The sequence below is a fragment of the Anopheles arabiensis genome, chromosome 3, assembly GCF_016920715.1.
Source record: "Anopheles arabiensis isolate DONGOLA chromosome 3, AaraD3, whole genome shotgun sequence".
NCBI classification, from domain to species: Eukaryota; Metazoa; Arthropoda; class Insecta; order Diptera; family Culicidae; genus Anopheles; species Anopheles arabiensis.
This window is the reverse complement of record NC_053518.1, coordinates 54,982,267-54,995,813: the sequence shown is the minus strand read 5'-3', so window position 1 is coordinate 54,995,813 and position 13,547 is coordinate 54,982,267. Positions and strand designations below refer to the sequence as shown.

At 42.1% G+C, this 13,547-nt stretch overlaps 1 protein-coding gene across 5 annotated transcripts in view; it reads left to right on the top strand.

The window, feature by feature from the left end:
* Window positions 1–13,547, top strand: part of LOC120900210 (serine/threonine-protein kinase meng-po) — a 320,097-nt gene that overhangs the window by 67,496 nt on the left and 239,054 nt on the right. The window lies entirely within an intron of this gene.

Sequence of the window (13,547 nt, the reverse complement as noted above, 5' to 3'; positions counted from 1 at the left end):
GCATCTGATATAACTGGTACAATATTGCACGACAATATATAATAACAACTACGTGTGTGAGAGTTCGGTTAAGGTTGAATGGAACCTTTCTACTATTCCGTTTTCCTCGCTGTGATTTGACGGAGTGTAATTAACATCTACATCTAATCTTTGTAATAATCCTATTATTTCGATCGATGGATATATATATACAGTGGAGTGCCGTTTATTCGGGTACCTTTTATCCGGCTTTCCGTTTATCCGTGCTGTTGAGAAATGACAGCTCAATACAAAGGTGACATTGCGTTATGGAGGATATTCGAAAAAGCGGTTATAAGAGCACATTGCCATAACAAAAAACACTATAATTAATGGCAAATTTCAAATATTCTCGTTGGAAAAACATGAAGTTAATGAAAACTGGGTTATTTTTATCAGAAAATAAGAAAATTTTCCAAAACCTAATCAGCAATTGGTAATAAAATAATCATTTGACTCATTACACGTGTTATTCGCTTATTCGGGCGAGTTCAAGTCCCTAGAAGCCCGGATAAACGGCGCTCCACTGTATATATATATACTAGCTGGCCCGACAAACTGAGTTATTCCGAAACAACTAAAATATTCCATTATTGGTTTTTTTACTTGGGATAGTTGTATCATTTCCGTATCCCCTCAGGATCCGATCATCGAATATAAACCGCCAGGCACCTTACACCAAGTGTCAAAGTGTCGTATACAACACAACAACAATCCTGCTCTTTGTATGGGAGTTAGAAAATCATTAATAAATTAAGTTTAGTGTAACATCTGAATGATTTTTAAGTCTTAAAGAAAAAAGAAACAAGAAAAAAAACGCACGTCGGTGGACATGCGTACGGTGACGGTCAATGTTTGTAATGTCCAGCAAGCTAGAAAATTTGTTAACATTTTCATCAACAGTAACAGGGTCCGCCTGCAGCTTGACACAGCCGTTTCGGAGGTTGATCGTGACACGAGATATCTTTATATATATATAGAAGATATATATATATATATATAGATATATATATATATATATATATATATATATATATATATATATGGTTTGCCTCGTTCGTTTGTCTTTTTAATACCCCCAACAGCAGAACCAGTCGCAGTGGTGCCAATTAAATGGTTGTATTGTCTCCTAGGTAGCGGTAATCGACCGGGCGGCGTACAGTGCGTTTTCTGAGAATGCATGGAGTGTGTAGACGCAGCCGGTGACAATGCACGCATCAGAATCAAACAGTTTTGGGGTTCCCGCACGCACACACACACACGCGCACGCACGCATGCACGCGCGTACGCGAAACACACCCCGAACGCGCGTACACGCACGATCGATTTCCGCTACCTTATCGGTAGAATTGCTGGCTTAACTTGTAGCGCATCCTCATCCAAAGCACCGTGAGGGGAGGGGGCGGCATGATAGAGTGGACGGTCACTTTCCCGCGTTGTGTGTATGTCGCGACCCGAAAACTCGAGACAGATTTTGGCACATAAAAAAGATTTTATTGCTACTATAGATCGTGCTACATGATGCTTAGAAGATCGTTGAAGCATGAAACATGTTCAAATTAAAAAATATTAGATTAGTGTTAGTCGTTCTCCTACGCTTGTTTGAAATAGGCTTCTTCACCCTCGATTGGCACGGGCATTAAATGGTCTCATCGGCAGCGGCACGAAATAAAATAAACCATCAATACGCCGATAACACTTTAAATCCCAAAATGAACCAGCTTTTCCCGCATCTTCAAGGTCACACACGAATAAATAAATGCTAACACCCACCAATTACAATACACAACCGCAATGTACATATACACCAACGCATACACACAATCAGCTGACGGCGAAAGGCACGGGCTGAAGCGCAAGTAAGGCAAGGCAGGGAGGGGAAAAAGGAGTGAGAGGAAGAGGAGGAAGGAATGGGCGCCAATATTTTTGAATTTTTCGGCCGTTTTTGCTCCGCCGTCTGAAATAGTTCATCCATTCCTTCAGCAGATGGCGCTCGTTCCGCACCTAAAAACTGCAAGAAATACGCCGACTATCGTAGTTTTGGCTGAAGTCTAGCGTATTTTTTGCGTATTTTTGATTTTACGCAGAAAACTGCTCGATTTTGCGCAGCGGGTACACGTGCACCGTACTCGGGCATTTTTGCTGACCGGTTGTTTTGATCTAGCAGTTACTTTCAACCGTACGGATTCGATCTGGTTGATAGAATTGTATTTTTTTTTTGTGGAATATTTTTTTAAAGCCGTTGAAACTGTTTTAACTGGTGCTGGGCCAAGTTTTGTTTATCAATTGAATTGATTGGGTGTTGATCAAACGTGTGTTGAGGTGAATCGAGCTTGCGGAAAGAAAAGGCATGTCGATATTTGCGAAAATGGTGCTTTCGTCTAATCAATTTGAAACATGATATGTATATATGTATATATATGTATATATATATATATATATATATATATATATATATATATATATATATATATATATATATATATATGTGTATATATATATATATATATATATATATATATATATATATATATATATATATATATATATATATTTATATATTTAAATATTATATATATCGACATGTTTTAAATGCATGCCGATGAGACCATTTCACTAATAATAATCAATTTAACGCAAACAATCGGTCAAATTTGAACATGCATGCTTCAACGATTTCTAAAAATCACGATCGCTAGTAGCAAAATTTATGTGTGCGCCATCTGGAAAACGCGGCATGCAAAAATGATATGCCGCGCGCCCCCCTCAATGCGTTGATGATATGCGCGGTATTGTAAGTGCTGAAGATGCGGCGATCGCGTGCCGCTGCCGATTTCGCGCGTGCGCGTGCGTGTGTGTGTGCGTGAACATGTTTGATCTGATGCGATGCCAAGCACCGATACACTATGCATTCTCAGAAAACGCACTGTACGCCGCCCGGTCGATTACCGCTACCTAGAGACAATACAACCATTTAATTGGCACCACTGCGACTGGTTCTGCTGTTGGGGTATTAAAAGACAAACGAACGAGGCAAACGTGCATGTGATATGTTGCACATTTCTTTCCAATTCCGCTAGCGAACGCAAGTGGAAACAAAACTTGAATTGAATTCATACAAAAGAGAATTCTGGTTTGGTTTATTACGGTGCGCGTATGATACTGCACCTGTCCGTCCAGAATCTGGTGGCTTGTTGGTTTTGAGTCGGTATCATGACGCCGTGCGACCGGCACTGCCTTGGAATGGGTTCGGATCGGTAGGTTCATGTTTTGGTCGAGTGCATTCCGTGCATTTGTCGCGTCACAGCGATAGCCCGGCAGCAACAAAGTCAAGACAAACTCTTACCCGGGTGTGGACTGCTATGCTAAGTTCTTCCTCTTATTATTATTATTATTATTATTGGCATAATGGTCTACGCGATCATGCCGGCCTTTTCACGACTTGAGTACCACGTAGCCAGATAGTCACCCCTTGCTACGGCGGACGGTTCATACGCGGTTAGAACCCACGACGGGCATGCTTTTAAGATGTGCGGAATGATGGCGGTGCCGCGGGCCCGCTCCTATTCAGCGGGCAACTTGCATACTGCTACACTGTATCCTGCCCGATGCATACGCTGCAGGCAGGGGGAAGGATGCAGCTCCACAATAAAAAAACACCGTCATGAACACCTTCCTTTCTTTGACCGATGGATCATTACATTCCGGAAGAATACACATTTGGCGTCAGTGTTGCACACACACGCACCCTCACACCCTTGCGCAGACGGCTCAGCCTATCTATGTAATCTACGACATACGAAAGGAAAAGCATAGTGTCACATAAAGTTATGCTTTATGCAATTAGGTTTAAGCTTTCCTATGCACGGCCATGGCCACCTGTGTTGCGTGCGCTACTTCGAAATAGGGTTCTGCGCGTTGCACAGCCAACCCTCCAGCGTGAGCTAGCGATTCGTTAGTTATTTTTACATTGCAGCGATTGAACTCATTGCGCTTCTTTGGTTTGATTTGTGAAAAATCAAATGCAGCGCCACAACAGCTCGCGACCATTGACCACACGCGTGAAAGAGATAGCGCTATGGAGGGAAAAAGCACGGACGACGGCTGACAGCGATTGGCCGTCTGACGCACCAACACATCCAAACCTGTGACAGCGCGCTCAGGCGAGGGGTAGGAGGCGGAGCCAGGGACGGGTAGCTCGAAACGCTGCTCGACAAATTTGCCGTAGGAGGGAAAAAGAAGGCCTGAGAAAATGCGCGAAAGGGAATGATTTCTTCCGTCGCTTTGCACAGGGGGGTACGAAGAAGAGCAACCAATGAGAAACACACCGTCACCGTAACACCCTCACCGTAACGGCGTTGCCGTAACACCGTTACAAATTTTTCGTAACCTGGAGCAGCCAGGAAATAAAGTTGACAAAAGTTAACAAAAAGTGACAAAATTTGACGTTCGTGAAAAAGCGTAAACAAACTAGCTATTTGGCGCAGTTGTGACCCATTGCTATGATAATAATGCAAAAATGCATGATTCTAATTGATTTATGTACCTATTTCGTGCTTCTTAAACAAAATATCGATGATATTCAGATCCCGCCCTGCAATTGACAGCGATTTGCGAGGGCGCGTGAGGGCTCGCACGCCATACAAGTTCACCGCCCCAGAGCCCTCGCATTAAAGAGCTTGCGAGCCTTGGTAGTTTTTTCACATCTAGTTTTAGCAGTTATAATTATAGCACCCCGAGAGCAGGCATAACAGTGCGATTTGTAGCATACTAAACACCTGAATTTTGACATTTTATTTTGCAAATATCCACAAAATTAGATCTAGTGATCTTTTCGATGAATACCACCGAAAAAAATATAAATTATGAGCAAAAATCAAAGATTTTTTCATACACTATAAGATCTCGAGCAGATGATACCACACGCAACCCTCGCAATGTTAAACGGGATACTAAACATCTGAATTTTGACATTTTAATTTTCAAACATCCACAAAAATTTAAAAAGTGATCCTTTTGACAAATACTACCGCACAAAAAAATCCTTGAATAAAAATCGACGATTTTTAAAATATCATAAGATTTCGAGCACATGAAATCTTTCGCAACCCTTCCCGCAGAACAAAATCAAGCAGTTTTTGAACTCGGTTTCTAGCTCGCTTTCCGCCGAAACCGATCGAGAAAGCGAGCAGAAACGTCCGAAGAACCGATCAAAGCTCTTGATCGATTGAAGCGTTTACGATCGTTCGAGAGAGCGCGCTGTATGTGTTGGACTCTTTCTGATAAAAAGCTCCTGTGCGCGGCCGTGTTGGCGCAAAAATGATAATAGCCGAAAATTGTTCACAAACACGATCTCTTTCTCCCCTCCTTCCCCTCTTCCTCGTCCTTTCGCCACGATTTATCATTAATGGTCCTTGCTCTCTAGCTAAATTGAGCGAGAGGGTGAGAAGTTTTCGATCGCTTTGCGCAGCGGTTTGCAATGTTTGACGGGTAGCTACAAAGCTAGAATTAGATTCGAGTACCTACTCGAAAACACGGTGTCCCGCCATGCAATTGACAGCGATTTGCGAGGCGCGCGAGCCCGCCATGCAATTGACAGCGATTTGCGAGGGCGCGCGAGGCTCGCACGCCATACAAGTTGACCGCCCCAGAGCCCTCGCATTAAAGAGCTTGCGAGCCTTCGTAGTTTTTCACACCTAGTTTTAGCAGTTATAATTATAGCACCCCGAGAGCAGGTATAACAGTGCGATTTGTAGCATACTAAACACCTGAATTTTGACATTTTACTTTTCAAAATCCACAAAAATTTAAATAGTGATCTTTTCGCCAAATACTACCGCACAAAAATAATCCTTGAATAAAAATCAACGATTTTTTAAAATACCATAAAATTTCAAGCACATGAAATCTTTCGCAACCATCGCAATGTTTGACGGGTTGATGGCGTGCGAGCCCTTCCGTCAAACATTGCGAGGGTTGCGAAAGATTTCATGTGCTAAAAAATCGTTGATTTTTATTCAAGGATTATTTTTGTGCGGTAGTATTTGGCGAAAAGATCACTATTTAAATTTTTGAAACTAAAATGTCAAAATTCAGGTGTTTAGTATGCTACAAATCGCACTGTTATACCTGCTCGGGGTGCTATAATTATAACTGCTAAAACTAGGCTCGCAAGCTCTTTCTGGGGCGGTGAACGCAAATCGCTGTCAATTGCATGGCGGAATGCAACAGCTGACAGGCTGAAATTTCAGCCTACGAAGTTACAACGGAAAGGGTCCCAATTTTGGGATATTTTCGTGACTCTTTCTTACGGGAATTGAACTTGATGGTTCGATAAGTGGACTCTATGGCACAATTTTTGGACTTGCTCATTCAAAGTACAATAAAGAATCGATTCAATATTTTTTATAATAACTTTACATGCGTCTTTTATCAGCTAAATTTTGTGGGTTTATATATATAGTGCCAATTTAAAAATGATACACTTTTGTAAATCTCAAAATTCAAACCAGTTTCTATTCATCTGCGGAATCGATGTGTACAACATATTTAAGTAGTAAAATTTCATTTGTTTTAGTTTATTTATAAATTTTTTTACTTGTGTTTGATAACCGCACGTAAACGCTTTTCAAAGTCATTGTAATCCGCAAGCACAACTTCGTTGAAGCCTTATGGTTTGAAGCTGAACCCTGTTGGAAGCAAAAACTGTCTTTTCCCAAATGTATTGTAGCGCAAGGCTTAAAATGGCTTTTGATAATGAAAAACAATGACAATTCCTCTTTGGTCGATATAGCTACCCAAATGATTTTTTGTATCATGATGAATTTTGATATCGTTTGACTGCTTGTAGATCATAAATCTGTTAAATGTTGGTATATCAAAACATGCTCCATAAATACGATCATTTTGCTTGTTCAAAGCTACGGCAATAGTAATGATTTTTTTATCCAAAAAATAGTGTTTGTGACAAGGATGCGCTTTAAGAAGCAACTGAGAAATGACTACCGTACTACAATTACAATTAGTTTTAATAATAAGAATTAAATAATCTTTAATCTTGCTTGAATGATATTCCTACTTAAAAACAACAATATTACCAATCGTTTAGCTTGATATCATTATCCGACTATTTGGTTTGAAATCTTTTATAATGTAATAATTTAAGTGCTAAATTAATTGGCCTACGGCTCTTGATCATTTACACAATTTGGCCCTTTACCTCAAAAATTTGTCGAGTGCTTTCTAAGGTGAATCTTCAAGGGACAGTAAGCTTAGAGAGATATACATGTTGAGGAAAACTAATATAGGTGTTGCTATGAACTATCTAAGAAACCACGACAAAAATCATAGCATCGTTGGACCAATATTTATGTAAATTATCACCGAAAAATTCAATTTAACGAATTTTGGCTGCCAAATCGCGTATGCAGCTTGAAAGATATTCGTCTTAGAGAGACATTTATTTTAAAGAGACATAAAATGTATGTAACATTCCGGTCCCGTCATGATGTTCCTCTTAAAGAAATATTTCATTTTGAAGAGACTACATGATAGAGAGATTTCACTGTATCTCGTTCTTGTTTATAAGAATGAGATTATCTTTTAATTCTGTTTCAATCTCTGAAATTTTCAAATCCCTCTTATTTGGGAGTCCCATCGGATCTCAAATAAGAGAGAGTTGACTGTACATGCTACATATGCCATCTTTGTGGTAACCTAACTAACGAGGATGAGTTTATATTTACATTTACATATTTACATTGCAAAAGCTGAATATTTTTCTTAAACTTCAAAATTGATAAAATGTGTGGTGCTTAGTATTGCCCTTGTTTTTTTTATCATATCGTTTCATAGACTTGAAAAAACGATCAAGTATAATTCGTAATTCGTTGTTAGGCAGTGTGTTTGTTGTATGAGAGCGTTTCTACATACACCGAGAGTGCAGCTGAGAGACGGCTGAGAGAGAATTGACAACCGGTTTCTCACGCTGGTGTGTGTAGAAGTCTGAAAAGCGCCGAGATGAGACTTTTAAATTGATGTTGAAAAAACCATTTTAATCGCTAAAATGAAGTCAAAAAAGTTTCTTTTACTTCTTAATAATATATCTACGATTATTAGACGGCAAAAATGCACACTATAATTGATCGATCGCTATAAACTGCCAATTCAATTTTTTCTCAGCTCCATCGTTCTTTTGCATGCCGAGGAGAATTCTCTCATCGAAAATGCTGTCAGTCGCTGTCAAAGCATGCTGTCAGTTATTTTCTCAGCTGCATTCTCGGTGTATGTAGAAACGCTCTGAAACAAAGAGGTCGGCGAAAAGTGACAACTTGTTGTTTACAATTTGTGTTTATTGTTATGCCCAAAGTCCCCGTCAAACATTGCGAGGGTTGCTTATGTTATTTAAAAAATCGTTGATTTTTATTCAAGGATTATTTTTTGTGTTTGGTAGTATTTGGCGAAAAGATCACAATTTAAATTTTTGTGGATTTTTTAAAATAAAATGACAAAATTCAGGTGTTTAGTATGCTATAAATTGCACTGTTATACCCCGCCATGCAATTGACAGCGATTTGCGAGGGTGCGCGAGGGCTCGCACGCCATACAAGTTCACCGCCCCAGAGCCCTCGCATGAAAGAGCTAGCGAGCCTTGGTAGTTTTTCAGTTTTAGCAGTTATAATTATAGCACCCCAAGAGCAGGTATAACAGTGCAAACTGTAGCATACTAAACACCTGAATTTTGACATTTTAGTTTTCAAAAATCCACAAAAATTTAAATAGTGATCTTTTCGCCAAATACTACCGCACAAAAAATAATCCTTGAATAAAAATCAACGATTTTTTAAATAACATAAGATTTCAAGCACATGAAATCTTTCGCAACCATCGCAATGTTTGACGGGTTGATGGCGTGCGAGCCCTCCCGTCAAACATTGCGAGGGTTGCGAAAGATTTCATGTGCTCGAAATCTTATGGTATTTTAAAAAATCGTTGATTTTTATTCAAGGATTATTTTTTGTGCGGTAGTATTTGGCGAAAAGATCACTATTTAAATTTTTGTGGATTTTTAAAAACTAAAATGTCAAAATTCAGGTGTTTAGTATGCTACAAATCGCACTGTTATACCTGCTCTCGCTATAATTATAACTGCTAAAACTAGGTGTGAAAAAACTACGAAGGCTCGCAAGCTCTTTAATGCGAGGGCTCTGGGGCGGTGAACTTGTATGGCGTGCGAGCCCTCGCGCGCCCTCGCAAATCGCTGTCAATTGCATGGCGGGCTCGCGCGCCCTCGCAAATCGCTGTCAATTGCATGGCGGGACACCGTGTTTTCGAGTAGGTACTCGAATCTAATTCTAGCTTTGTACCCGTTGCGCAAATTCGAGCAGTTTTCTGCGTAGTTTTTTGCGTAGTTTTGCGTCAAAAAATACGCAAAAAAATACGCTAGACTTCAGCCAAAACTACGATAGTCGGCGTATTTCTTGCAGTTTTTAGGTGCGGAACGAGCGCCATCTGCTGAAGGAATGGATGAACTATTTCAGACGGCGGAGCAAAAAAACGGCCGAAAAATTCAAAAAATATTGGCGCCCATTCCTTCCTTCTCTTCCTCTCACTCCCTTTCCCCTCCCTGCCTTGCCTACTTGCGCTTCAGCCCGTGCCTTTCGCCGTCAGCTGATTGTGTGTATGCGTTGGTGTATATGTACATTGCGGTTGTGTATTGTATTTGGTGGGTATAGCATTTATTTATTGTGTGTGACCTTGACGATGCGGGAGAAGCTGGTTCATTTTGGGATTTAAAGTGTTATCGGTGTATTGATGGTTTATTTTATTTCGTGCCGCTGCTGATGAGACCATTCGATGCCCCTGCCAATTGAAGGCGAAGAAGCCTATTTCAAACAAGCGTAGGAGAACGTCTAACACTAATCTAATATTTTTTAATTTGAACATGTTTGATGCTTCAACGACCTTCTAAGCATCATGTAGCACGGTGTATAGTGGCAATAAAAAAATTTTTTTTTCAATGTGCCGGAATTTGTCTCGAGTTTTCTGGCCACGACACACACACACGGACACACACACAGCGCGGGGAAAGTGATCGTCCACTCTATCATGCCGCGATCCCCCTCCCCTCCCGGTGCTTTGAGTGAGGAACCAGCCTTTCTTCCGATAAGGTAGCCGTAATCGATCATGCGGGAGGGGTGGGGGTTAATGGGGGTGTGTGCTCGCCTGCGCGCTTTCGTGGGTGCGTGCTCGCGTACGCGCGTACGTGCATTCGTGCATTCGTGCATGCGTGCATGCGTTCGTGCGTGCGCGTGTGTTTGTGTGTGCGTGCGGGAACTCCAAAACTGTTTGATTCTAATGCGTGCATTGTCACCGGCTGCGTCTACACACTCCATGCATTCTTAGAAAACGCACTGCACGCCGTCCGATCGATTACCGCTACCTAGAAGACAATACAACCATTTAATTGGCACCACCATCTTTGCGACCGGTTCTGCTGTTGGGGGTATTAAAAAGACACACGATCGAAGCAAACGTGCGTGTGATATGTAGCACGTTTCTTTCCAATTCAGCTAGCGGATGCAAATGGAAACAACATTTTGAATTGAATCCATACAAAAGAGGATTCTGGATTTGTTTATTACGGTGCGCGTATGGTGCTGTACCTGTCCGTCCAGAATCCGGCGGCTTGTTGGCTCAGAGTCGATATCATGACGCCGAGCGACCGGCACTGCCATGGAAATGGGTTCGGCTCGGTAGGTTAATGTTTTGGTCGATTGCATTCCGTGCATTTGTCGCGTCACAGCGGTAACACGGCAGCAACAAAGATAAGCCAATCTCTTCTCCGGGTGTGGGCTGTTATGCTATGTTATTCCTCTTCTTCTTATTATTATTATTGGCGTAATGGCCTACGCGATCATGCCGGCCTTTTGCAGGACTTGAGTACCACGTAGCCGGATAGTCACCCCTTGCTACGGCGGACGGTTCATACGCGGTTAGAACCCACGACGGGCATGCTTTTAAGATGTGCGGAATGATGGCGGTGCCGCGGGCCCGCTCCTATCCAGCGGGCAACTTGCATACTGCCACACTGTATCCTGCCCGATGCATACGCTGCAGGCAGGGGGAAGGATGCAGCTCCACAATAAAAAAAACACCGTCATGAACACCTTCCTTTCTTTGACCGATGGATCATTACATTCCGGAAGAAAACACATTCGGCGACAGTTGTGCACACACACGCACACTCACACCCATGCGCATACGACTCAGCATATCTGTGCAATCTACAACATATAAAAGGAAAATCATAGTGTCACATAAACTTAAGCTTTATGTAATTTGGTTTAAGCTTTCCTATGCACGGCCATGGCCACCTGTCTTGCGTGCGCTACTTGGAATTAGGGTTCTGCGCGTTGCACAGCAAACCCTCCAACGTGAACTAGCGATTCCTTAGTCATTTTTACATTGCAGCGATTGAACTCATTGCGCTTTTTTGGTTTGATTTGTGAAAATGCAACTTGATCGCCGCAATGTTTGTTAACGGTTTTTTGAGCGCCACAACAGCTCGCGAGCATTGACCATACGCGTGAAAGAGATAGCGCTATGGAGGGAAAAAGCACGGACGACGAATGACAGCGATTGGCCGTCTGACGCACCAACACATCCAAACCTTCGACAGCGCGCTCATGCGAAGAGTATGAGGCGGTGCCAGGGACGGGTAGCTCGAAACGCTGCTTGACAAATTTGCCGTAGGAAGGAAAAAGAAAGCATGAGAAAATGCGCGAAAGGGAATGATTTCTTCCGTCGCTTTGCACAGGGGGTAGCTACCCGTCAAACATTGCAAACCGCTGCGCAAAGCGATCGAAAACTTCTCACCCTCTCGCTCAATTTAGCTAGAGAGCAAGGACCATTAATGATAAATCGTGGCGAAAGGACGAGGAAGAGGGGAAGGAGGGGAGAAAGAGATCGTGTTTGTGAACAATTTTCGGCTATTATCATTTTTGCGCCAACACGGCCGCGCACAGGAGCTTTTTATCAGAAAGAGTCCAACACATACAGCGCGCTCTCTCGAACGATCGTAAACGCTTCAATCGATCAAGAGCTTCGATCGGTTCTTCGGACGTTTCTGCTCGCTTTCTCGATCGGTTTCGGCGGAAAGCGAGCTAGAAACCGAGCTCAAAAACTGCTTGATTTTGTTGTGCGGGAAGGGTTGCGAAAGATTTCATGTGCTCGAAATCCTATGATATTTAAAAAAATCGTCGATTTTTATTCAAGGATTTTTTTTGTGCGGTAGTATTTGTCGAAAGGATCACTTTTTAAATTTTTGTGGATGTTTGAAAATTAAAATGTCAAAATTCAGATGTTTAGTATCCCGTTTAACATTGCGAGGGTTGCGTGTGGTATCATCTGCTCGAGATCTTATAGTGTATGAAAAAATCTTTGATTTTTGCTCATAATTTAATTTTTTTCGGTGGTATTCATCGAAAAGATCACTAGTTCTAATTTTGTGGATATTTGCAAAATAAAATGTCAAAATTTAGGTGTTTAATATGCTACAAATCGCACTGTTTTACCTGCTCTCGCGGTGCTATAATTATAACTGCTAAAACTAGGTGTGAAAAAACTACCAAGGCTCGCAAGCTCTTTCATGCGAGGGCTCTGGGGCGGTGAACTTGTATGGCGTGCGAGCCCTCACGCGCCCTCGCAAATCGCTGTCAATTGCAGGGCGGGATCTGAATATCATCGATATTTTGTTTAAGAAGCACGAAATAGGTACATAAATCAATTAGAATCATGCATTTTTGCATTATTATCATAGCAATGGGTCACAACTGCGCCAAATAGCTAGTTTGTTTACGCTTTTTCACGAACGTCAAATTTTGTCACTTTTTGTTAACTTTTGTCAACTTTATTTCCTGGCTGCTCCAGGTTACAAAAAATTTGTAACGGTGTTACGGCAACGCCGTTACGGTGAGGGTGTTACGGTGACGGTGTGTTTCTCATTGGTTGCTCTTCTTCGTACCCCCCTGTGCAAAGCGACGGAAGAAATCATTCCCTTTCGCGCATTTTCTCAGGCCTTCTTTTTCCCTCCTACGGCAAATTTGTCGAGCAGCGTTTCGAGCTACCCGTCCCTGGCTCCGCCTCCTACCCCTCGCCTGAGCGCGCTGTCACAGGTTTGGATGTGTTGGTGCGTCAGACGGCCAATCGCTGTCAGCCGTCGTCCGTGCTTTTTCCCTCCATAGCGCTATCTCTTTCACGCGTGTGGTCAATGGTCGCGAGCTGTTGTGGCGCTGCATTTGATTTTTCACAAATCAAACCAAAGAAGCGCAATGAGTTCAATCGCTGCAATGTAAAAATAACTAACGAATCGCTAGCTCACGCTGGAGGGTTGGCTGTGCAACGCGCAGAACCCTATTTCGAAGTAGCGCACGCAACACAGGTGGCCATGGCCGTGCATAGGAAAGCTTAAACCTAATTGCATAAAGCATAACTTTATGTGACACTATGCTTTTCCTTTCGTATGTCGT